At 34.5% G+C, this 27,905-nt stretch overlaps 1 long non-coding RNA gene across 1 annotated transcript; it reads right to left on the reverse strand.

Annotated features, from left to right (window-relative positions):
* Window positions 1–7,968: 7,968 nt before the first annotated feature.
* LOC146953428 (uncharacterized) lies at window positions 7,969–8,799 on the reverse strand. The gene is made up of 2 exons (XR_015028035.1): window positions 8,544–8,799; window positions 7,969–8,366 (listed from the first exon to the last, which is right to left on the reverse strand). It is a non-coding gene; the product is annotated as an uncharacterized LOC146953428 (long non-coding RNA).
* Between the last annotated feature and the right edge of the window lie 19,106 nt (window positions 8,800–27,905).

Consider the following 27,905-nt stretch of genomic DNA (forward strand, 5'->3'; position numbering starts at 1 on the left):
TAGTTGAATTTTCAGAGCTATTCGAATCAGTAGTTGACCATAGTCTTACGATTCTTGCAAAAAAGCACCACTTACTCTTATTGTTGGTAATGTTAATAAGAGAGTCATAGTTATGAGCCATTTAGAAAAGAAATTTAGAAAAGAAACAATTTTGATAAGAATGATTGAGTGACTCAAAATGATTTTGTGAGTGGCAAAGCATCATTGAGCTGAAAAATATTTAAACCACAAGTGTCAAACATATTTTCATTGACCCTGCAAATTCTGACCCTGCAAATTCTAAAGTTACTGTTTGTGTAAAATGCATTGAATGATATTTTAGTGCGGCATTTACACGGTTTCAATAGAAAGATCAGATTTTTATAAACTGTGTCAACGGTTTCAAAGCTTATGAAATAGTCATTCCATTTTAAATTTACTAATAGAAAGATCGGATATAAAAAGATCATATCTTTTTTTTTTCTTTCTTAAAATGTCATTCCAATTTAATGTCAATTGACGTTACATTTTAATGTCAATTAATAATAGGCAGAGTCAATATTTCATTTTGTTGTACAACCAAAACCGTTCATGTGATTTTTAAACCAAATTAGGACACGTGGCAGGCGAAAGCATGAAGGATGATGGTTTGCCAAGTGGATTAGTCATTTTAACCATTCTGTTTTGTATGTACAGAGGATATATATACACACACACACACACACACACACACACACACACACGATGCGTTCAATTTATTAGGTAACTGTTTTTTTTTACGCTGCGTTCAATTTATTAGGTATTATCCAAACCTTTTTTTTTTTGTTCTTGTTTTTATATGTTATTGTTTTTACATCTTGTCTTTATGTTATTTTTTTTTATATTATTGTCCTGTGAGCATAGCTCAGTTGGTAGGACAATGCATTGTTATATGCAGGGGCCGGGGTTCGAACCCCGGACACCCCACTTATTCACCTTATAAGGTGAATTCTAGCCACTAGGCTACCTGACCAAAAAAAAATAACATAATTGATGATGTTAGTGCTACAAAGACAAATAATAAATACAACTATTTCTTATTTTAATTAGTTGACTTATATATCACTTTAATTTAGGTAAACCAAATGAGATCCATTTATTTAATGTCTATTTATTGTTTCTTATCCAGTGCCCGGGGGCACTGGTTAACAGATATGACCATAGAAGAAATTAAATTAAATATCACTTAGAATACATGTTTTTTTTCTAATGAACCAATAGAGCGAGGAAGCAACAGGAAGCATTTAGACATTTCAACTATGTTAGCACTCCATAGTTGCTCCCGTCCTCTACCAGTTGCTCCCGTCCTTTACCACTTGTTCTAAAATTTTATTAAAAAAAAAAAAAAAAAAAAGGAAAAACTATATAAGAGGGGGGACTAGACTAAAACCCTCAAAAACAAAAATAAAACATAGAATAGACTAAGGGAAACTAATATTCAGAAGACCATGTATGTTCCTGAAAAAATCCGGCCTAAGGAAACAAGGTAAGGAATCCCACCAAACAATATTAGTAATAACATGCCCCTGCCTAGATAGTTTATCTACACAATCATTTCCTTCTCTATAGATATGTGATGATGATGGGGTAAATTCGCAAGTGCACGGTTTACCGATGTAGTAATAAAGAGTATCGTTCCGACAGGGAGTTGTGAATTCAGTTAACTTTTATGAATGATTAATTAGAAGAGAGTTTAAGTTGTAAAGTTGGGATTTTTATTGTTTGAAAGAAAATATAATAATAAAAAGCGCCTTGAGATTATTGGTTCGTCATGGTGACAAATCCTTCACAAACCAAACCCTAAACCTAGAACTTTATGTTGGACCTATTTTATAAAGACAAATTTCTCTTTAGCTATCACATCTCCTTTAGGTTTCAGTGAGTGTGTTTCTCTAGCAACCACGCCTATTCTCATGGTTGATTGCTATTGAAATCCTTGAAGCACGAAACTTTATTGTCTCAAGGTTTGCTAGACTATTCTCATGTTTCGCAATCCTTGTCTAATTTCACTTGTTCCAATATCAAAACTTCATCTCTTGATACTTCGCTTGATATTTGTGATTATGAATTAACAAGTACTAACCCTCCGTTGTCGCTTTATTAATTTGATACTTGTTAATTCATTATAAAAACGGTGAAATAGATTAGAAAATAGATTTACATAAAATTAGAGTTCGAGGCTTGGTTTGATAGGAATTAGGTCATTAGACTCATCCAACAATCCCAAGTCAAGAAGAGTGTATTCACTCATTTTATTGTAGACATAAAAGAGAAGAAGAACATAAAATAAAATAAAATAAAATAAAATGAGAACTTTTATTCAAAGAAACAATTGTCACTTATAATTTCAGAGAACAAAAGATGATTGAATATGTTTGCTAGCTACTCTATTTATAGTCTACAACTACTTAAGCCCCAAGAAATACATCAATAGAATGTTCTACAAGAAACCATGGGCTTTAGGTCAGAAATAAACTAAATAAGCAGCTTGTCGAGGAAGCAAAAGCAGCAAAAGGCAGTCTGGTATGGTGGCACGGCCATGCCACTGGAGGCACGGGCCGTGCCAAGCTCTCTGGTTGGCAGGCATCATATTTTTGCACCAAATCTTCGTATTTTCAACCTGAATCAGCTTCAAATATCCTTTCTTTTGCTCCAAGACTCAATCTTCCAAATATTTGTTCCTGAAATTAAATAACTTGCAATTGAAGTAAAATAACTCTAAAAAGGAAATAAAAACATATAAAATCTAAATAAGATAAACTTAAATAATATATTAAAAACACTAATTATTATTGACTCATCAGATGACAAGATAAATTCCAGCATGTAAACAGTTGTGCCAACGGTTTAGAAGCTTGAAAGGAATGAAGAGGCTTCCTGAAAGCCAAAAGAGGACAATTAGAATACACGTCATCCACAAAATACACGTCATCCACATGTCACTTAAATATAAAACACTAACATTTGTGGTTGTCTCATTTACTCCAAACTACCCAATCCTTCCTAAAGCCCCTCCACCACCATCACATGATATAATATGACCTGAACATGTAATTATAAGTGGGGTCAATCTTTATCTAACAAGTCGGTTTTGTCGGATTGCGTAAGACCTAACTGCGATTTCCATGATGATGCTTTAAATTTGAAAATAAAAAGAGAACGATACAAAGAACAGAAAAAAAAAAAAAAAAAAAAAAGTCATCGAATATATAACAATACACGAAAATCTCACTAGGAAAAACATGATGGCAATTATGTTCCTCTGCTTGAAATTTTGAGGAAAACAAGAGTATAAATCCATCATAATTGCCCTCACATTCGGTATACTCTTGTTTTCCTCTGTTGTAGAAAAACATGATGGCAATTATGTTCCTCTGTTGTCTTAACAATCTGCACCTGAATGAACTACATGTGCATGATGTAATAAAACCAAAATCATCATATGACGAAATATTCAAGTAGAAAGGGAAAAATGAACCATAAAAAATAAAGACTTCACTCTTTGAAATCATCTTAGGCAGAAAATCGAATAGTGTTTCTTTCTTGGCTCTTGATGCAGTCCCTATCCATATCTTTGGTCCTAGCAGCAATCGGCTCTGATCGCCATTGATCTTTCTTTATGGCGGGTGGCGACCCCTTCCAACAACGCATCAATTCCACAATGATCCCATGCTCACATCACCAATATTGGGAAAAACTGGTTCAAACCAATCTACTATTACTACAATGGCGTTCCGCAACAAATATTGGGTCATCAACGAAAACTTTCTTTTTCATTTCATTTTTTGGTTTCCCCTCAAATAAATCAAACATATCATATGTAATTCCAAGTTATAGTTGGATATTCAATTATGACTTGGTGCTATTTTTTCTTGTGATCCTTCACCAACAAGTTGTTTTATTTTTACAAAATTTCAGTATTTGCTATAAAAGTAAAGTTTAAAGAATACCCTCTATTCTTTTGAAATTTTGGGTGATTTGCTACTTTGTAACTAAGTAGCAGACTTAAGAATAAAGCATGCTCCTAAACTTATCAACAAGAAACATTGCATACCGAATGGTAATTAAATAGGGCAAAAAGCAATAACAGACTGAATTTACACTAGTCCAAAGATTATTATGATGCTGCTGATAATTCATATGAAATACAAGTTTAACTAAAGCATAGCAATAACAAAGCATGGAAATAAAATAGTCTGAATAAAAGTTTAACTAAAAATAACATCTCAAACAGCTCATGAAATCTTCTTTCTTCAAAAGAAACTTTAAACTCAAACTTTAATCTCCAATTTGCATTCTTTCTTAATCTTTCTCCAACTTGCATACAGATTGTGACGTTATGTTCACTTTCAACTCCATAAAGTTTTCACGACATTCTATATGCCTACTCAAAAAAATCATCAGGTACAAACTGAAAATACAAAAAAAAAAAAAATGTCATTTACTGTATATATAGTTCTATATATTATATATCTATATATCATCCATTCATACATCCATCTATCTATCGATCGATCTATATACACACACACATAATTACCACAATTTGCGTAATAGTTAATCATACCGGGTACAAGGAATTCTCAAAGAGCTCAAATGTGTTATGTTCCCTCACATTAGAAACTTCTAAATCTGTAGAAGGGATTAAGAAGTTAGTGAAAAACTGATTGATAAATGTTAATCAAACATCAATGACCAAAAAACCATAAACTTTAATAAACAAACAAATAATGAAGAAAGAAAGTAACCTTGCAATTTTTTAGGGCTTGATTCCTCTCTAGCTCGGGAAATAGAAATATTAAAAGAAAGAGGCTCAGATCGAGTCATCTCAAATTTACACACATCGCCCACTTGCAAGTTATTTTCCTTGGTAAATAAATTCCAACCACCATTCACAATAGAACTTCTGTTTGCATAATCAAACTTCACATTCACCTTCCAAGTTCTATCTTCATCAACCCTAATGCTTGCAATCCCTTTGAACTCGTTCAAGTATTCTCTTGAAAACTTACTTGGTATTCTCTGTTTCAATTCATGGTTTATTAGAGATATTAATTAAAGCCAAAATAATAGACATTTTCAAAAGTAAACTTACAAATAATTTTCCTTGGGCATAAAATTGTGTCAATTTAAGTTCAAAACTTGGATTCTTATCATTGGATTTCTTATTATTTGCTTCAGTTATTGAACATTTCTTAGCCTTCTTAGTCATGCCTCCTTTGTTAGTACCTGCAAAATTAATATATATTCTCATCATTTGCAAGGCACATATGTCAGCTTTTGAGATTTAAAAACAAAAACGTTTTCTATTTAATAATAATCTATTAAAAGTTGTAATAGAAGCTGTTAAAAACAGTTTAATTTATACAATTTCTTGTTTTATTTTGTCATTTTTTTTTCATTTTAAAAAAAGCTGTAATAAACTTGACAAAAAAAAGCTCTAACAAAGTGAGGAAAAATCCTAAATAAATAGTACTTTTTACACATTTTTGTTAAAAAAACAGTAATAAAAAACCTTTAATCGAAACAAAATTGAAAAAGTAAAGAGAAATATGTATTTAAAAAGGTAATTATAAAATACATAAATAAAGTGGGTTCTAGACTAAAACCATGTACTTTTGCATTTTGTATGGAGTAAAAATAGAATAGAAGGATTAAAATTAAAATTGAGATAATCAAAGGGTCTAATTAAAAACATATTTTTCCTACAAATAGATACATAAATCAAATGATGTAGATGAACTTGCCTGAGACTTTTTGTTGGCTTGAATTCATATTAATTTTTCTCTTGTTAATGTTTGTCCCTTGAAGTGTAGCAGCAGGAGTAGCAATATCAATCGGAATCTCAACACAATCATCACCATCACTCCCTTCTTGTTTACAAATCTGGTTAGAAATTTGGTCGTCGTTGCATTTCATACTTGAATAGTCGATTTCTAATTTACTATCATCTAATATAATGACATGAAAATCTGACCCTCCTTTGTATTGAAAAACTAAAAGATCTCCACATCTAAGCGACCGTGCAAATTTTTTCCAATTCATAAGCCAAATATCATCACCACGTTGTGCCCAAAACATTTTACACTCAGACTCATTTGGAAGTCTAAGGGATATTGGATTTGATACATCTTTCCAATATCTCTCTACAAAATTCCTTGGTATCATCTGCATGCACATTTTTAAAAACCAATGAGTTTCAACTTGGATTAAACTCGTTATGAAGATTATGTAGCAAATCATAAATGCTTTTTTTTCGGTGACAAAAATTTAGGTGGGAAAATGGGTCTTGTTTTACAAGCAAAGTTCATTCAATATTGAAAATCAAGATCAATACACCAACATATTGAAGCAAAATATGTTTGGATCATGGGACACTCCCCATCCACATTTTAAGTCTATCACAAACAAATACCTAAGCAAGCTAGATATGTGGCAACAATACACATAGAGAGAATCAACACTCCTCCAAGCAATGATTATAAATTTGTCATTTGATTCTCCGGTTGTCAAGAACAATGTATGAATTTAATTTTAGGAGCTGCTCTCAAATTAGTTCTCTATCCATTAATGAAATTGAAAATCTCAAAAATAATGAGATCCATTTGAAATAATTAGTTACCCATTTTTGCTGGTAGACCTAAAGGCTTTAGTGGCTTTACCCTCGAGTCGGCCCTGATGATTTGTAGTTTTTATGAAAAAAATAAAATGTCCACTAGAAGCTATAAACATGAGCCCCTAAAATTTGACTAGATACGTGTTAGTGCTGAATATGTACAATGAAATGGTCTAGTGGCTGTCTGTGATGAAGTTCTTGTTTTAAAATGATATAACAAAGCTTGAGAGGGTTATTTTTCAGGGTTGAAAAAATATATCTTGCTTTGTTAGTTTGTTTGGTGAGGAAATAAAAGAAATGGTACTTGTTGAGGATGGTATAAAAAAGATTGAAACAATGTTTGAATAAGAAAAAAGAAGAAGCTGAGTGTTCTTACTAGCTCTTGGTGTTGCAACTCACGAAGTTGAATAGTTTGGTAGAAATGCATTCCCTTATCATGACTTCCACGGCCATGGTGAATGGTGGTGTGCTGTTGAAGGGACATGCTTTGTGAAGACGATGGATGTTATAATTTGAAATGAAACTAACTTGATATTACAAAATCTGATTCTAAGGTGAAAGATGTCACTCTTTATATACTATCTCCGTCTCTAAATTTAACACTCTTTTGAGATTTTACTTTGCTTCTTTTTATAAGACTCATTTCATATTTCAAAGTGCATTAATTTTTTCTTTACTAATATATGCTCTTATTTATGTTACATATTTTTCTGTAATATGTCATAAATAATGTATAAAAGCATTAAACCAATTCTCTGTTTTAAAGGATAAACTTGTAAAACAATGTAGCAATTGTCAACAACAATAATACAACAACCAACTTTCTTAATCACCATATTTTTTTTCAAAATTGTTATATTTAGGGACAAAGATAGTGCTCTTTTTGTTTTTCACAAATCATCATTCACACTCAACACTATTGAACTAAACACATGGATATAAATAGTAAATAACTCGTGTATCAATAAAACTATCCCAAAAAATCAAACTAAAAAATATTTCACATAGTAAGGTAGACTTGATTTTAAATTAATAATTAAATAAATTAAGTGAAATAAAACTTATTTTATAGAATTACTAAGTATAAAATAATATAAAGAAACCTATAACAATATAAATAAAAAATCTTAGGTACACTTTTTCAATAAAGCAGCACACTATCTGTGTTTTGTCCTACAAGAAATCACACATAACAAACACAACTTCTCACCATGTGGATGAGACCATGGACTCCAAATTTTATTGTATTCCACTTTGTATTATATGTCTTATATGTGAAAATGGCAATAGGTTATTTTGACTTAATATGTACAATTTTAAAATACACTTTCAGGTTAAAATTCAAACTGTATTCTTCTCAAATTATTTCAAGTTAAAATTCGTTTTTACCTCTCAAATAACTAAATCCAAAGATGCATTATAAGTGTCCAACAAAGCCATCTATATGTTATATGTATATCTATATACTTGCAATGTTCCTTTTGTGGCTTTACAATTACACAATGTTTACTAGTGTAGAAGGAGAATGAGTAATGTATTCTTCAAGTTTTGCTTTTAACTAAGATTGAGAGATAGCTTGCTTCAAATATTTGAAAGCTTGCTGATGATTTAAGAAACCCATAAACCAAAACTCAAAATCATCCACCGTAGCAATTTCAATGTACTTTTGGGTAGGCTTCTTCACATGCTCACTTTGATTAACAAACCTTATCTTGCCAAGTGGAATAATGACCTACAAGGATAGATAAATTACAATGTTTATGAGATTAAAAATCATATGAAGCAAAGGATTTAGTATCTGCATGGATTGGCGGTGAGTTTGGAGAAATCACGATTTAGTCAAACTCACTATCGATCCAAACATGTACTTAACGGCTATTTTTGTACAAATCAATATGTGTATTATTACCTTGTAATGTGTTCTAATAAAGTGGCCTTTTGGAGAAGAGATTTTAATTGATCCCTCACTACAAAAGGCAATTTTATTAGTTAATATGAAGAGTAAGCCTGCTAGAGGACCAGATGTTGTTGATAGATAACATTGAGATGCATTTAGTAGCCTCTCTTCATCTTTTACACTAAAAAGTTGCATGAACACCTTTTCCACTCCTCCAACTTGAAGAATTCTAGCTCCTAACCTCAGCTTTCCTTTCACTGTATCAGTTATTTTTTGCCCTAGTTTCACTGCATTTTAAAAAAATAACATTATAAATGAGGTCGAGGTCTCGATTCTAGACTAGAATCCTTTGACTCGTATCGCATAGGCAATGTTTCGGGTTTAAGCCCTCTAGATGAAAAAAAAATGTCTAAGAGGAGAGACTTCACTAAAAATGGTTAATTCCTCGCTAGTCATAGGCAACATCGGTGGATAAATCTCACCAATAATAGGGTTAAAGAAAATTACAAATTTATTGTATATTATATTGTTGAGAAATACTAAAATACAAGTTCAAGTTCTAAAATTTAGTAAATTATTTAGACATGTGCAAACTAATTATATTAGTATATGGTTTCGATGAGTATATGTATATACCATGTTCTTTGAGTCCAGTTGCAAAATTGTCAGCTTTTCTCCCAAGATTGTTCATCCTAGTGAGAACTGAATTTGCTCTACCTGAAGAGAAAAAATAACGATTTTCAATATTGTGAATACAACAAGAGCATATGAGAAGAACGGATCAAATAAAGTTTTTCTTTATATTTCTTGGTAAAAACTTGATCAATGAAGATTAAATTTAAATTAAAGGATGTCTTACTTTGATTTGAATTTGTGCTTGACTTATTGTAGTAGTTGGACTTGGAAGAATTTATTAAGTACCTATTTGATGAATTATCACCCAAGTATGCTGCTGAGGTGAATGGAAATCCAACTAATAGCTCTTGAAGAAAATAAGCCATCCTATCGAATAATTTTCTTCTTCAATCTTGATGGATTTACTTAGCTTGATAAAACTTCATGGTTTTAAGGGTATCTATATAGCAATGAAATTAAACATTTATTGACTCTTTTTGGACGACTGATTTGTATGCCATCATTCATGAGGAATAAAGGTAGGTGGTTGGAGATAGCTTGTTTGATAGTTGTCATTAAAAAAGAAAATGTTTTGTAAAGGTGTTCATCATAATTTATAAAATGCTTCAAAATAATCATAATTAATAAAAAAAAATGTGGAGCATCAATGAAAGTTAGATATCATAGTTAATAATTAATAATAAAAAATTAAAAGAAAATCTTTTTGAGAGTACCATATGTTGTAGAAGAACAAAATATTTTGGTTAGTTATGAATGAATGTGTATCATTGAGCTTTATGAGTTGGCAAAATTAGCTTTTGATGCCAGACTAACTTCTCTTAAAATAAATAAAATATGCAAACCACTAATTTTATGGAAAAAAATACAAAGATTTCAAAAGAACATACTAGAAAGAACCTGATCACTTTTAAGCTATTACATTTGTAAGGTATGTCTGGATTTATGGTCTAGTTGAATTTGTCTACTAAACCAGGAGTTTTCAAGTATGAAATTAAAAGTAATAAATCTCAAAGGAAACCTTTTAATCTTACCTTCATTAAAACCTTTCACTAAGTAATGTATGCACTTTTTTTTTTAAGCAAAGTAATGTATGCACTTAAAGACAAATGTGTGTTCGGTGGAAATATAGCATGAATTATTTTGATTTATTATATATTGTATTTCAATTTTTTTTCTTGATTTTGATAAAAATAGTGGAAACAGTGGACAACAACAAAGGAAACAATCTAATATGATGATAGAAGTGTGGTTGGACATATAGTTACATATGATTCATGATATCCAGCCTCCTTAGCACTTGAAGTGATATCATGTTGAACATTTTCCACTTCATGCTTATTATTAGGGTGCGTTTGATTCTCTAAAAAATGAAGAATAAGATAACTTCAGTTGTACTGTGTTTAATTTGTAAAACTGAAATTGGAGACAGGAGAGAGGATAAAAACAAAAATTATTATCTCTCATTAAACCACATCACAACTTTTTGTTTCACGTGCAAGTTGTCTAAAATACTAAAATAGTGATTTTTGTGAATTCGTATAAGGTCAAAAATTATTCAATACCATAAAAGTTTGTCTTGTGTTGCGTAGCTCTTTTTTGTGTTGTTATGTTCGATACTTACTGGTTAGCAAATCAAACGCACTCTATTGTTAGACATATATCTAACATGCATCCTGTGGAACTTGTAGCACAATCATGCAAATTAGCAGCCTGCTTAGAAGATAACCCTAGGAAGTATGGTCAGTGACATTCTCTCAAGCAAAGTAGTAAGAAGTTGAAGTTTTATTTTCATCTACAATTTCCATTAAATTAACCCATTTTGCAACAAACTTTGACCCAAGTTTCTTGACTGGTCCCTTCTCGACGACACCTTTCTTTCTCTTATCCTCTTTCAAGGCAGGCTCTATTTCTACAAGGGGTCAAATTCTATTGCATTTGGACAAGTGATGACCAATAATTAGCCGTTTTGACAAAAATTTATGTATTTCTCATAATCAACCTCCAAGTTAAATGCAAATACCTATCTTTCCACCAATATATCATAGAAAACTGTCTTTGAAACATCCATATCTACAACTTATATGGAGAGAAAAAAATTACTTTATTTTATCTTTTATTATAAAAATAGTTTATACATAAGTAAATATATGAGAAATGTTTATGCTATAAGCATTTAATTAAAATGTTTACCAAAAAATGTCAAAATATAAGTTTCATTTGAAAAAAAAAAATCATTAAATATAAGTATTATTTCAAATTTTCAATGTTTTTCTTGGCGCGGCCAGATCTGTTCGGTTCCACGACGGTGTTCGACGGTGTTTCGCGGATGCTTTTCCTCCATGTTCGTGTTGTGCCTACTGCCCTTCTCCGTTGAGGATGGTTGTAATCGAGCGCCCGTTACGGATCTGTTGTTGTGTTCCGTTGAGGATGGTTGTAATCGAGCGCCGCTGTTGTTGTTTTTTTTTCGTTTTTTATCTTTGTTTGTTCCAGGGAGAGGAAGTTGAAGCTGCTGGTGGTGGTTTGCTCATGATCTATGTTTGTTGTTAATCTTAAATCTGGTTTTTCCTGATTTACGATCTGTTACGTATCAGTTCTGTTCATCTATGTGTGTTTGTTGGATGTTTATGGACTCAACATACGCCAGATGTTGCTCGAAAGGGCTAGGTGCGTAGACACTCCGTGTTGACGGTAGTTGTCATCTGTTGTACCTTGTGAACTGCATCCTCCGTTGCGGTTGTTTCGTACGCCGTCGGTGGACTGAATTCCGACGTTTGTTCTTTTGGACTACGATTGGATTGAAGGGTCCGAAAGGGCTTTGATTGCTTGCTATTGATTTTAGCCATATAAAATTTGTAGATAATCAATTCCGTTGAAGTTATTTAAGTTGATTTAATTTTTTTCTTTTTTAAATCCATTAATTTTTTTGGATTTATTTTGATTGTATGAAAAAGGTCAAATACATCATAAAGTCCTTTAAATTTAACATTTGAATCATATTAGTCATTTTAGTTTTAAATTGGTCATTTATGTCAATAAAAATGTGCACTTAATCTTTAAGTCATAAACTGTATGCAGTATTAACGTATTTTCATCAAACTTAGTTAAAAAGCGCTTTTGTGAACGTTTATTGATAAGTTGGTAAGTCCAAATTCATCTCTCTCAAAACTAGAATTAATAAGTGTATTATTCCGTCTTAATTTAAAACAAATTCAATCGATTAAATTGATTCATAATGTTATTAATGAAATATTTATCTATAAAATTAAGATTGAACTCGAAAAGTAAAAAAAAAATTAAACAAATTAATTTGATACAAATGTTAGATTTAAAAGACACCAACATTTATTTAGCCTATAAAAAACATTCAACGAAAAATAAAAGTTAAAAACTATAAAAACCAAACCAAAAAAAAAAAAATCACATAATTGTAGCATTCCTGCGTGTGTGACGACAAAGTGTGTCGTACACTTTAGCATTTTTCGTTTAATATTGATGTACTTTTAACCTCCCACAATTGATCACTTAAGAAATTAGGGTTCATTGTTAAGAAAAATGGGTTTTGAGCCAATGGACTAGACTTATCTCAACTGATTATTTAACATATTCATATGAAATTGAATTGGTTTAAAACTTGCAACACGACTCATCACTTAGGGTTTTGCAAGCTGCGGCAAAATAGCAAAATTAGTTACAAATAGATGACCGTACAAAATAAAGGATGTCGCCACCACTCATGGTAGGTGTAGGCGAAATTGATCGTTTTAGCCCTCAGCTAAGTAAAAGAGAGTAACTTAACTTGATCAAGCAACTGATGTAATGACAGGGCTTTGATATTGAAAATCTGATTGTTTCTTTCTTTCCAAATCGTCCAAGCACAAGCGAGCCAAATAAGTTTCAGAAACTGATGAGTTTGTTGAGGAAACCCTCCTAAGTGACCGGACTGGTGAAAATGATCATGAGCACAATAAGTATCAACCGAAGAGAGACCAAACCAGCTTTGAATTTGCATCCATAGCTGACCGAAATGACTGCAAGTGACGAGAAGATGACCCGCTGACTCCTGAATCCCGCATCCGCCAACGCAAACTGTTGTTTCTTCTTGAATGATACCCAGCGTAAGAAGGTTATCCTTTGTTGGTAGACGGTTGTGAAAAAGGCGCCACACAAATAGAGTAACTTTTAGGGGAACATGTTTAAACCAAATAGTAGTTGTAGTAAACCTCTCAGTGTTGTGATATGATGTTGTAAAAAATGGTAAACATCACTGATAGAGAAGCATTTGATTGAATCGAGTAACCATATCCAACGGTCATGGGTATCATCCTGCAAAACCACCTTTGCTTGTTTAATTTCTATAATCAATACTATTTGGTTAATATGAATTTAAGTAATACAACCACACAAATGAAGGTTTAAAACTATTATCAACAATATCTAATAATACACAAATCAACTTGTAAATTAAACTTAATAAATCTGCAAATAACTATACACTTTTGCCCCCAAATGTGCCAAAATTTGATATTTTTATTGCACAAAATTTATTAATACAAGTTCAAAATTATCTAAGTATGCAAATAAGAAATTTTCTTTGATTGATACTATCTACACCCCATTTTAAAAGATTGGATTTTTATGAAGGATATTTTATGTTTGAAGAATGCACAAAATTTATTTCGAAGAAAAAAAGTTTGTTTATTAACTATTCAAATTGAAATTGAATTAATCAAGCCAGATATTAAAAGGTATGTGTATACTAGTTCATCCACACCGTCCTCATTAGTCGGCTAGTAAAATTTCTTCCTTATAATGAACACTACGTGTTTGCTGCAATTTATACAAGATGAAGTTCCATCATCCTATGAAGTATGAATTAAAGACTTAAATCTTTGATTGCCTTTAATTTATCTTTCTAAAAAAGAGAAGAAAAAAAAATTACGATCCCACATAAAATCAATCTTCAATTCTTCACCTTGAGATGCTCCACCCACCTTGATTCTTGGACAATTCAAACCCCTTGAATCTCCCTAATCTTATCTTCAATTTCAATCACAAACTAATGATCTCGAGTAAAAAAACACCCAAAACCATTTGAGGTGAAAAGACTTCTCCAAAAAAAAAATCGTTTTAGTTAACAATTGATCCCCTTGAATCTCCCTCCTGAAGAAAAGGAGGAGGAGGAGATTTGGGCGGCGGTTGGTTTCTTTTTAGATATAGGTTTCTAATAATTGAAGAAGAATGGATCGGAATAATAAAAAAATGAATGATATATATATATATATATATATATATATATATATATATATATATATATATAGAGAGAGAGAGAGAGAGAGAGAGAGAGAGAGAGAGAGAGAGAGAGAGAGAGAGAGAGAGAGAGAAAGAGTGGCGGCCAACCAAGGGCACGCCAAGGGCAACCGCGCCGGAACAATTCACCGGCAGTGAGGCACGTAAGGGGGAGAGGGGTCCAGCCAGGGTGGCAGAAATTGGGGAGGACAAGGGAGATTGGTCAGTGGTTAGGTCACGCAGGAGGAAAGCGACGCAACCGGAGGATCGACGATGGGACAGGTCAAGGGTTTCTGATCGGCAAGGAGGATCGGTTAAGGACAGAGAGCAGGTTCGACAATCGCGAGAGTCACGCCAGGTTCATCACAATTTGTCTAGGTCACAGGAGGAGTTGTCTCGCGAAGGTATCATAAGGCAATCGTGGGGACCTCATTCTTTAAGGCATTCGTCTATTATTAGCAGGAACGATACTATTGAGATCACAGAGGTAAGGGACCAGGGTTCAGGCAGCAACAAGGTTTCTTTTTATGTCACAAACATTCCCAAATGTCTTCCAGTGTTTCGTCTGAGGCAACAGTTCGAAGTTTGCGGCATTATGAGTGATGTGTTTGTTGCAAGACAATGTAATTCTCGTGGTCAGGTTTACGGATTCGTTTGGTTTTCAAATATGAAGAATGCAGACAAGCTATCACGTGCTAACAACATCTGGTTTGGTCATTTGAAGGTATGGGCTCGTGAGGTGCGTTATAATCGTTTTGTAGTTAATGATAACAAACCGGTGGTTATTTCTAGGGTTAAAGGGCGTAAGGAGGAGGTTGTTGTGGGGAAACCGAAGGTGAGTGATTTTGGTGAGGGAGAAAAAATAAGAGGTTGGGAAAGGGAGCAGTATCGTCGAAAGGAGTAGGAGGAAGTGGGGTGGGAGAAAAAATTGTGAGAGTGGGTAAGGTGGATGTTACGGTAGCAGGTGAGAGAGGGAAAGATACGGGGAGTGTGAAGGTGTTGGTGGCGAAGAAGGCGAGGTTTGCGTGTTCGAAGGTGGAGCTGAAGGAGGGAGGTGAGTCTGTGACGTGTGTAGGGAATGGGGATTGAAGGAGCAACAAGGTTTTTATACCTACACTTCGAACCAAGAGGATATATTATGGGCAAGTTCGGGGTTGCTGGCGACGGTTGTTACAGACGATTCCATGTTATTAATTCAGCAACGCGTGGATAACGTCGGGTTCCATCATGTTGATGTTATTCCTTTGGGGGGAGATAGAGTTTTCCTACGTTGTTCTGGCCATGAAGACATCATGTACGTTTTTAATGACGGTATCGATTTCTTTGGTCTGTTGTTTAATAATTTGCATAAGTGGACGTTGTCGGATGTGTTATATGAACGGGGAGCTTGGGTGCATGTTCATGGCACTCTGGTTCATGCGTGGAATGTTGATTTTTTCAAAGTGTGTGTGTCAGATTGCGGAAGGTTTATTAGGGCCGATGAATGCACTTTAGATAAAGGGAGGCTTGACTATGCGTGTATCCTTATTTCAACAAAGTATCTGGAGGTTCTGAATTCGAGTTTTGATCTCCTTATTGATGGCTGCCAATATGTCGTTAAATTGGTGGAGGAGTGGGGGTGCTGTCTTGGTGAAGATGCTTTTTTGACGGAAAAAGGGCATGAACCTCCGTCACATCATAACGACACGGAATGGATGATGATCATGGGGACGTGGTGGCTATAATCCATGATATTCAAAAAGAATGGAACACGCAAGCTCAAGTAGTTGTGGAGTCAAAAGTTGTGTGCCAGGCTGATGCTGGAATTGTTCCTACGGCAGATATCCCAGCACCATTGGATGCTTTTAATTCGGTATCAGCTGCTTCTGATCAGGTGGAGAGTGTCTGGATAGATAAGAAATGTCGTGCTTCATCTTGTCCCCCAAAGCAATGTCGTTCTAAAAATTTTGGGCCTTGGAGCCTCGACTGGTTGTCTCAAGTCTCTCACGACATCAAAGTCGCTTCTAATCCTACACAACAGAAGCTTCAGAAGAATCAGAAAATTCATAACCAAACCGCTGTTTTGAGAAAGAGGGATAATGGTGGCATTAAGCAATCATCTCACATGTTATTGAGGGTAGCTCGGATACCGGTTCAAGATCGTAAGGAAATTTTAAAAATCTTGAAGAATCAATCGGAGAAAAGGAAGGCTCGTCTTCGTTCAAATTCTTCTAAGGCCAGTGATTGTAACATTACTTTAAATAATTCTTCTACTAATTCTACTTCATTGGTTAATAAAGATTGGGAAATTTGGGTTCCATTACACGGTAACAATGTCGCGGTGACTAAGGATGTACAAGGGATTGGTTTGGCTATTGGTGTGAAGTACAGGGGGGGTATTATGAATTGTTTCAATGTGTTGTCTAGGGAGGGAAGGCATGAATTGAGAGCAGTGGTGGGGCATGCTACGACGAGTGATGGTGTAGGTGGGAGTGGGGAGGTGGCGGTTAATGTCAGAAGTGTTATTGGTGTTTAGGGGTGAAGGAAGGTTCCAATGAAGGTATTTTCTTATAACGTAAGGGAGTTAGGCGGGCTTGATAAAAGAAATGAGGTGTGCCGATTAGTGTCTGAAAAAAGTCTCTTTGTTTTATGCATTCAGGATGGTATTTCATTTGGTTTCATAAAACAATTTTGGACGGAAATGCAAGATGACTTTATGCGTTTCTTGACAGAATTTCATTGAAATGGCAAGCTAACAAACGGGAACAATTCCACATTCATTGCACTTATTCCAAAGGTAGATAGTCCTCAACGACTGCATGAATTTCGTTTTTCTTGAAATTGCAATTTATTTTTGAATAAGAGCTTTTGTCAACACATGATGCATAGCCACTCTCTTGATGTTATTACGGAGAACTATTTTTTCTCCCCCTTCCATATGCTTTGAATAGCCTTTATAATTGTACAAATTTTTAGTTCTTGTCGTTCAAGCATGATTGTCGGATATGGCAAGTGTACTAAATCGTTTACAAAGTAATAAAGTGATACGTAGAGTATCGTATCCACATGAATTATCGTTTCGTCCAAACAACTCGCGTTGCTTATTTTTGTAAGTTGACGATATAAAAGATAAAAGGGTTAGAAAGGTTGCAATTTTAATATGTTTGCAACAGATCAAGTTTACCTGTTTTGGCTGCAGAAAAGTAAGTAGCGGTTAGGATTCTTCGAATCCCCCTATTTATATTGTTGGATATTAAATAACAGAAATGTATTCCTTTATTTATCTTAAGTAGACTATACAAGTTATGAGGTCGTTGGGACATGACTAACCTAATAGGTTGGAAGCTGCACATGTTGATCACACGGTGATCCTTACGTGTGGGGTTTATACTTCTCGGTTAAATAAGTTTATCCCTCCAATGTTTGGTTGCTCTTGTTGGTCACATAGTGATCCTTACATGTGGGGTCTTACCACCTCAAAGGTAATTGAAAACATAGACTTTATGTTGGATTTCACCATTTCCTAAGGCAATGAAGGCCAAGGTTCCTTAGGTCTACCTGTCTATGAATCTTATGACACTCATAGCACACTCTCTCTTTTGGCAGTTCTACAAACGGCCAGCCCTATCAACGTCTACCTTACCAAGGGTCGAAGAGAATGGTTCCGTTAGGTTTACTCCCCGGAGTCGCTTGTTTCCTTAATCACTAACTAGTTATCTCTTATGTAACGCCCTCCTTTTTATTTAATTATTTTAATTAGTTTTAGAATATATTTATATATTTATATGATGTATATGAGGGATATATGATTTGTTGAGATTAGATGTCTTTTTATAATTTAGTTAATATATTTTGTTGAGTGATATTTTGTTATGTTATATGTTGGTATTTACTAGCATAATATATTTGTTAATTGTTATAGATATATATTTGTTATGTGGTGTATTATTATATATTTAGTAGAGAAATATTATTTATTAGAATATGAGGATTATTAGTGTGAGTGGATTTGGGGGTTAGAATAGAAAGAAGAGTAAGTTGTTGGGCCTAAATAGATTTGGGAAGAATATTTTAGTATTATAAATAGAGAAGCTTAGGTTAGAAAGAGATTACCCTAAAACCGCTTTTTTGGAAAAGGTGAGAACAAGAAAGAAGAGAAGAGAAGAGAAGAGAAAAGTCAAGAGAATAGGAGAATACCTTAGGAAAGAAGAACGCTGCTGCTGATTTAGGAATTAATCTAAGGTGAGGGTGAGACTATCTTGCATTAATATTAAGTTGTTAAATGAAATTTGCAGTACTCATGATGCTCCTGACTCGATAAAATGAAATTTCCTCTGGCGATTAGAAATACACTGTTCATCATCTCTACCAACCTTTCTTAATCCACCACCGCCTTTCCCTAAACCACTACCATGACAAAAAATCCGTTTGTTCTCAACTGGCCTTGCCTCCTAGACTCTAAACCACCAACAATCGCTCAAAAACAACCCTCAATCCCTCGACAAACCACTCAAAAAACCTTTGCCCAAGCTCTTAACACAGTTTGCGATATACCTTTAAGTCAACTACCAAAACCTAGCCTAAAAGGAAACAAAACAGCAATTTCAATCCCTGATGAGGAATACTTCAAAGGATTGGAGACCTGCAAACATAATTTACATGCCAGGGTTGTTTGGCCGAAGGGTGCAACCCCTCTGACAGCCGTTGCCCTGAGAGAGAAGCTCCTTCCATTGTGGAAAACACTAGATCGATGGGGTGTGACATCAATAGGGAAAGGGTACTATGAGTTCTCTTTCTCATCGTTGGAGGATGCTAGAATTGTGAGAACCATTGGATCCTGGAATCTCAACCCTGGACTGCTCAAGCTTTTTGCCTGGACCCATGATTTTAAGCCTAGCGCGCAAAAAAACACTTCAGCACAGGTATGGTTACGAATTCATGGTTTAGGTCAGGAATATTGGAGACCTAAAATTTTGTTTGCTATTGCTAGTAGCGTAGGGAGCCCTATTTGTACTGACTCAATCACTAGCAAGCCTATGTTTGAATGCACGTTTGGTCATTTCGCTAGGGTTCTAGTTGATATTGATCTCTCTGTTGAATTGATTTATAGGGTGTTAGTGGAAAGAACAGTGTACGCTTTTTTCGTTGATTTTGAATATGAAAAGCTACCGAACTTTTGCACCAACTGTAATGTTGCAGGAAGTTGAATGGAAGAGAGGAAGGTAAAAAAGAAAAAAACAAAGAAAATAATGAAGGAAGGAATAGGAGGGAAGGCAAAGAACCTGTTAAGGAAAATGCCTGGGTGAAAAAAAATATAGTTGAAAATGATAACATAGAAGTAGTGAATTTGGAAAAGGAAAATGAGGTGAAATTAGTTGAAAATGTGGAAAAAGAAAATACTGATGAAGTTGAAAAGGAGGCGCAGCTGATTGACAATGTGATGCAGCTGAACAATGAAACTAATGGAAGCAATGGAATTAATGTTTTTGAGACAAATGCTGAATTTGGTAACAATGATGATACGGATTCTCAAGCCTCAGAGTTCGTAGATGCAACACAATTGAATGAGGAGGATAATGAGTCCTCCACCAATGATTCACAACAGGACATGCCACACAGAATACAAAAGGACATGAGATTCTTGCAGGATTCATGGGCCAATCTAGCTGATCTTGAACAAAAGGAGATCAACCAAAAGAATTTAGCATAATTAGAAGCAAGAAGGAGAGAAGCTGAGCTAATCATTGATGCTGCCCTGCAGAAAGAGGATGATGTTAATATTGAGGCAGCTGGCTTTCAACAGGTGACTAATAGAAAAAAGAAAAATCTGAAAGTAGGTTCCTCAAATACCCATACAACCAGGTCCAAGACTGGTCACATCAAACCCTTCAGATGAAGGGTCTTTATTGGAATGTCAGGGGCATTGCTAACTCCCCAACAAGGTTAGCATTAAAAAGGTTAGTTATAAAACATAAACCTGATTTTGTCTTGATTGCTGAACCATGGATGGACTTCAATCACTTTCCTCAAAATTGGCTGCATCGGCTTGGTTTGAAAATTTTTGCTATGAATAATAGGCAACACTTAAATCCAAATATATGGTGCATCTGCTCATCCTCTTTAACTCCTAATATTATCTCTACTACTGATCAACATGTCAGTTTTACCTTAACTGAAAACAACAAAACAGTTAGTGTTTCAGCAGTTTACGCTTCTACTTCACATACCAAAAGAAGGGAATTATGGCATGACCTTCAGGCACTCTATGCTCAACATCCATTACCATGGTGCTGTTTTGGTGACTTCAACTCCATCATAGGTGCTCATGAGCACAAAGGTTCTTTCTCTCCTGCTAAAGTCCCTATGGAAGAATTTTTGTTTTGGTCAGACACAAATAATCTCATTCACCTTCCCACTAGAGGTGCTAAATTCATCTGGTCCAATGGGAGGAGGGGAAGAAGGCACACTGAAAGAAGGTTGGATAAAGCCATATGCAATCATATGTGGCTGGACTTATGCTCTTCCATCAATGTATCCACTCTTCTCAGGTATAAGTCAGATCACAATCCTCTTCTTTTAGAATTTCAAATCAGTCCAATCTCTTTTGTTTCTCAATTTAAATTTATGAAGATGTGGACTACTCATGAAGACTGCATCAAGATTATTGAAGATGTTTGGAGCAGTCAATTTTATGGTAGCCCTATGTTTGTTTTGTCTCAGAAACTCAAACTGTTAAAGTCCAAGCTCAAAACCTGGAATAAACAAACATTTGGTAATGTTCATGTCATGGTGAAAGAGGCAGAAGAGAAACTCCAGATCATTCAAGATGACATTGATCTAAATGGCCATTCAGATATCCTTCTGGATCAACAAAAGAATGTGCAGATTAATCTTCAAAGAGCTTTAGATATTGAGGAAATTTTTTGGCAAGAAAAATCCAAAGTTAGATGGCATTTAGAAGGAGATAGGAACACCAGCTTTTTCCATAGAATCACCAAAACCAAAAATAAAACCAAGCTCATTACATCCCTTAGAGATGGTGACAGTATTATCACTAATCAAGAGCAAATTTCTTCTATTTTTACTAACCATTTTCAAAATCTTTTTAGTGTTTCTTCTGTTTTGTAGGATAGCACAATGGTGGAGGATTGCATTCCAAATTTGATCAATGACCAGACAAACAACTTGCATACTTTGATACCATCAGACACTGAGATTCATGATGCAGTATATGCTCTCAACAAAGATGGAGCACCTGGTCCAGATGGCTTTGGAGCCATTTTTTACCATACATACTGGAGGATTGTTAAAAATGATGTAATCAAGGCTGTTCAAGATTTTTTCACTCATGGGAAGCTGCTGAACAATTTCAACTCAAACAATATTGTCCTTATTCCCAAAGACAACAATGCAGATTCAGTCAATCAATTCAGACCCATTGCTTTGGCCAACTTCAAGTTCAAGATAATTTCTAAGGTTCTTGCAGATAGGCTTGCTACTATCATGCCACATATCACTTCAAAAGAGCAGAGGGGCTTTATCAAGGGCAGAAACATCAAAGATTGCATTTATCTAACCTCAGAAGCAGTTAACTTGTTACAGAAGAAATCTTATGGAGGTAATATTGCTTTCAAGATAGATATCTCTAAAGCATTTGATACTCTTGAATGGCCATTTTTACTTAAAGTTTTACATACTTTTGGGTTCAATTCAACTTTTTGTGGATGGATAAAAGAAATTTTAGAGTCAGCTATGCTATCTATTTCAGTCAATGGCAAACAAAATGGTTTCTTTAAGTGTAAGAGAGGTGTCAGACAAGGGGACCCCTTGTCTCCTCTTCTTTTTTGTCTTGCAGAAGATGTGCTTAGTAGAAGTATTTCTAAGTTGGTCTCTGATGGGAAGCTTGATTTGATCACTGGTGCTAGAAACCATAAAATTCCCTCACATACTCTTTATGCAGATGATATAATGATTTTCTGTAGTGCTAAAATGTCTGGTATTCTTAACTTGAAAAGTCTCTTTATAGAGTATGCCAACTGCTCAGGTCAATGTGTTAACCCTGTCAAATCCTCTCTTTACACTAGTTCCTTATCTTCAGCCAGATTAGAAGCTATTGTCAGTCAATTAGGGTTCTCTGTGGGGTCATTTCCCTTCAATTATTTAGGTGTTCCAATCTTCAGAGGCAAACCTAAATCATCCTATCTACAACCTATTGCTGATAAGATTAAACTCAAGCTTTCATCATGGAAAGCCTCTCTTCTTTCTATTGCTGGTAGAGTGCAACTAGTAAAGTCAGTCATACAAGGCATGTTGATTCATAGCATTTCAGTGTACTCCTGGCCTGTTTCTTTATTAAAGGATATAGAAAAATGTGTTAGGAATTTTATTTGGTCCGGTGATATTGATAAGAGAAAAATGGTTACTGTTGCTTGGCACAAAGTTTGTAAACCTTATGATGAGGGTGGCCTGGGGATCAGATCACTCACTGCTTTAAATTGTGCCTCTAATCTTAAGCTTTGCTGAGAGCTTCACAATTCTGATGAGCCTTGGGCTCGTATATTAAGAGCTAGAGTTATTAGAGGAAATAAAATTATAAGGTACCACATTTATTCCTCAATCTGGAGCAGTATAAAAGTAGAACATGAAGAAGTTTTACTCAACTCTTGCTGGAACATCGGTAATGGCCAAAAAATTGATTTCTGGAGGGACAATTGGAGTGGAAATGTTCTCTCAGACTTATTTAATATACCAGACTCCATTTCAGTTAATCTTGAAGCCAAAGTGTGTGATTTCATTGCGGAAAATCATTGGAAAATTCCTGAGCCAGTCAGTCATTTATTTCCAAACATCAATCAACTTGTCTTGCCAATAACTATTCCAAAGGTTGATGCCGAAGACAAAAGAATTTGGAAAGCTAGTATATCTGGAGACCTATCTTTTAAAGAAGCATATCTTCATAAATCTCCTATTTCACAACATTTTCAATGGGCAAAGAAGGTCTGGTCAGCTGACATTCCACCTTCCAAATCTCTTCTTGCTTGGAGGCTCATGCACAGCAAATTACCCACAGATGAGAATATGATGGGAAGAGGGTGTAGCATTGCTTCAATGTGCAGCTCTTGTAACACTGCTCCTGAATCCACTTTTCATCTTTTCTTCCAGTGCTCCTTAGCTATGAAGATATGGACTTGGCTTGCTTCTTTGCTTAACACCAATCTGCAACTTACTACTGCTGATGATATTTGGAAACTGTGTGATAAGAGATGGACACCTCAATGCAAAGTGGTGGTCAAGGCTGTCATCATCAACATTCTCTCCACAATTTGGTTCATTAGGAATCAAGCAAGATTTAATGACAAAAAAATTCACTGGAAATCTACAATCAACAACATCATAGCTGCGGTCTCTCTTACAGGTAATAGAACAAAACTCACCTCATTTGTCAACATGGATGAATTTGTTTTTTTGAAAGTTTTCAAGATCAACATCCACCCCCCTAGAGCCCCATTGATCAAGGAAGTCATGTGGATTCCTCCTATTCCTCCTTGGATTAAGGTAAATACAGATGGTGCCTTGACAAAGAACCCTACCAAAGCTTCATGCGGAGGGGTTTTTAGAGATCACAATAGTATTTTTATTGGTGCTTTTGCGCAAAACTTGAACACCAACTCAGCCTTCAACGCTGAACTCTTGGGAGTTATCACGGCCATTAATATTGCTGTTGATAATAATTGGAGAAATATCTGGCTTGAAACTGACTCGCAGCTGGCTGTTTTAGCTTTTAAAAATCTGAATATGGTGCCTTGGAGCTTAAGAAACAAATGGTTGAATTGTTTAGAACATGTTAGAAATATGAATTTTTTGGTAACTCACATATACAGAGAGGGGAACTCTTGTGCAGACAGCATGGCTAATGTTGGACTAGCATTGTCTTCATTTGTTTGGTTCCCCTCCCTCCCTGACTGTATTAGGCATGATTATGGTAGAAACCGACTGGGTATGCCTAGTTTTAGGTTTTCTTAATTTTGAAAGGGTCTTGACCTAGTTCCCCCTTTTGTCTCTTTGTACTTTGCTCTTTTTTCTTTTTATATATATTCGGTAATGCTCTTTGCATTACTTTTTGTTTAAAAAAAATATTAAGTTGTTAAATCATTAGATTACATCTAACAAGTTCGGGAGAGTTTGTGAGAATTTGAGAATTAGGGTTTTGAGAGAGATTTCATGATTAGATGATGAAAACTTGTTGAATTGATGTAGAAATTATGTACAGACCTTAGATAATCCATAGGATGATTATTGGAAGTAGTTTTGAGGTTAGCACCATGAGATTAGGTGAAACTTGAAGAAAATCTGCATTCTGCCCGAATTTTGATATTAAAACTGGTATTGATCGGTGTGGAATTGGTCTTAGGTGTAAACACGAAAGTTGTAGGTATGAATGTTAGCTTTCTAATGTCGTTGGTCTCACGTCAATAGGATTTATAGAACTTGAGTTATGGTCAAATTACTGCACGTAGGTCACAGTGAATTTTTATGGACTTTCAGCACAACTTTTCCGAATTTAAAATAAAAACTGGTACTGATCGGTACAGAATTGGTCTTAGGCGTAAACATGAAAGTTTTAGATAATTTTGTTAGCTTTCTAGTGGTCTTGGTTTGACTTGAAAATGATGTTTGGTCTTTGAGTTATGATGAAAATACTACAGGGAGGTCTTAGCGAAATTGTACGGTGACAGCCTTCTCTGTTTCATGTTTTTGCGTTTTGTTCATATGTTTCTGTTTTGAATTGATCTTTGTTGTAAACATGAAATTTGTTGATATTTGTGATATATTTCCAATAGCTTTGGTTTGACATGAAAATAAGTTGTGGATAATTTATTATGTTTTTACAAAGATAAATAGTGAATTATTGTTGATGTTTAAATACGATGTTATATGAAGTTGTTTATGATTGATGAATATGATGTTTTAAGATGTTGTTTATTATCATTTGATATTGTTATATTATGATATGACATGAATTATTTATGTGATCCATATGTTTTCAAGATGTTAAGACGTTAAGACGTTAAGATGATAAGAGTTGTTAAGTCGTCAAGTCGTTATGAAGTCATCAAGTTATTAAGATGTTATGTTGTCAAGATATCAAGATGTTAGGATGTCATAGATGTTCATGAAGTTGTCTAAGTTGTAGGAAGTTGAGACCATTGCATACTCATATACGTTGGTTGGGGGCTTGATGCTCTGGAATGCTTAGTCATTCACACGATTGGTTGGGAGCTTGATGCTCTGAAGAGCCTATTTACGCTCATATAAGTTGGTTGGGAGCTTGATGCTCTGAAGAGCCTATTTACGCTCATATAAGTTGGTTGGGAGCTTGATGCTCTGTATTGGTACCAAATGCATTTGCATATCAAGAAGTTTTAAGATGATTTAAGATGTGAAGTTGTCGAGTTGTCAAGTTGTTAAGTTGTCAAGATGCTAAGATGATTTGAGATGTTAAGAGTTACATAGTCGAGTTGAGTCGCATTGTCGAGTTAAGTGAGGTTTGATTATGAAGTTTGATTGTGATTTGATGATTATGATTTAATGATGATGTTTGTTTATGAAGTTGATTATGAACTTGATTATGCAGTTGTTTTCGATAAATGCTATGTTTTGATAATGATACTTATGTGAATTATATGATGATGCTTACGATTATATTTGGTGTTAGATATTGATGCTTATGATCATGATTTAAGATAAGATGTTTTATGAATAATAATTGAGATTACTTGATGAAGTATATGACTAATGTAGGAAGGATAATGACACTAGTTAAGGAAGTTTAAGTTATTAGATATGATTAATGAATTATAAGATGTTTAAGTTGTTGAATGTACTTTATATGATTTATATGCTTAATATTATTGTTTGAGAAATCTCACCCCTCTGCTTGGAAATGTTGCTCTTCGTATGGGTAACTTGCAGGTAACCAGGATTAGTTGCGGTCGTGAGTGGACTCCTCACAAGTGTGTCTTAGGTGCTCTGATACGTAACGGGATGGGATTATGTCTTCTATTTCTATTCCTTACGTATTACTTATGGATTTTTATGAATAAATGTTGAACAAGACTTATGAGATTTTTATGTTGAGGCCTGCGTGCCAAAGATTATTTTTATTGTTGAACTAATTTCCGCTGCGAAGTTTTGAATTACTTATGTTAAATGATTTTGAAGAATAAATTGTTATTTATTCAGTTTATGAATTTTTAAGAAGTGTAGCATTCCGTTTAAAGTTGAAAAACTCTGATTTATTTATGAAATTTTTACGTTGGGAAAACGGGGTGTTACATCTTAGGTTCAGAAGATTTTACTCAGTATTAGTAATGTCACCACCTAAGTACTTACTACTAAGGTCAACTCGCTTTCAGTATCTTTCAGTATTAGTAATGTCACCACCTAAGTACTTACTACTTCATAGACATATAGATATTAATATACGAGCTATAAATATCAAGATATAAACAGCAAGATAGTAATATCCATATTAGGCCCTGTCACAACCTAAGTATATAATCTAGGGTTACAATCCTTTGAAATAAATAATTCCTAATAAAACTAAATTGCGAACAGAAAATAAGTACTATAAAATGACATTATATTAAATAAATATCCAACAAAAACAAACAGTGGTTCATCTTAAAACTCTAACCTAAAAAGAATTAGTTGCCCATGGTAACTAAAAACAAATTACTAAAGATAAAAACAAACCCTAGAAAATCAAATAGAAGATAGAAACTCCTCCAAAGCTCTAAAATTGCCTTCCTCTTGAACTGTCATAGTTCTGAATGAGAAATTTTAATGAGGAAGGCTAGTATTTACAGTGAGAGTTTCTAACTGAGTTTGGGCTAAAAACGTGGGTTTTACCCACAAGAAAGCATAATATTACACATGCACCCCTCGCATTTTAGGTGCTCGGGGCGCATGAGTGTGCACCTAAAGCCATGCTCTAGGCGCATGCTCTTGCTTCTTGGGCCCAGTTTCTCCAATTTTCCGTCGTTTTTAGGTTTTCGTCTTAAAATAACTTGCCTCGGGACTTGGGAATGAAATTCCACCCACTTTAAAGTCTCCTGAGGCCTCTTGAATCTTCATTATTGGTCTTCCCAAAGTCTTCACAAATCTTCAGATGTTCTTGATTTGCCGATTTGCATGATTTCTTCGTGAATTACTTCAAAACCCCCCCTAAAATTGCTATGTTTTGGGGAAACTAGAATTATAGACTCAAATATAGTAAAAATTACAAAAGTCCCAAAATCATATGCAATCGTTCTGATACTCCTCCTTTTTGCTGCTAAAACCTACTGAAATTGACTGAAAAACATGCTAATAATAACGTAAGATGACCTGTCATCACCTGCGTACACCCATAAAATGAGGTTAAAAAAAGATGAAGTGTGAATATCTAGCTGCATCAATTAGGGTTCAAAA

This window comes from Medicago sativa, chromosome 1 (genome assembly GCF_051527215.1).
Source record: "Medicago sativa cultivar Bolivia chromosome 1, Bolivia_mono, whole genome shotgun sequence".
NCBI lineage: Eukaryota > Viridiplantae > Streptophyta > Magnoliopsida > Fabales > Fabaceae > Medicago > Medicago sativa.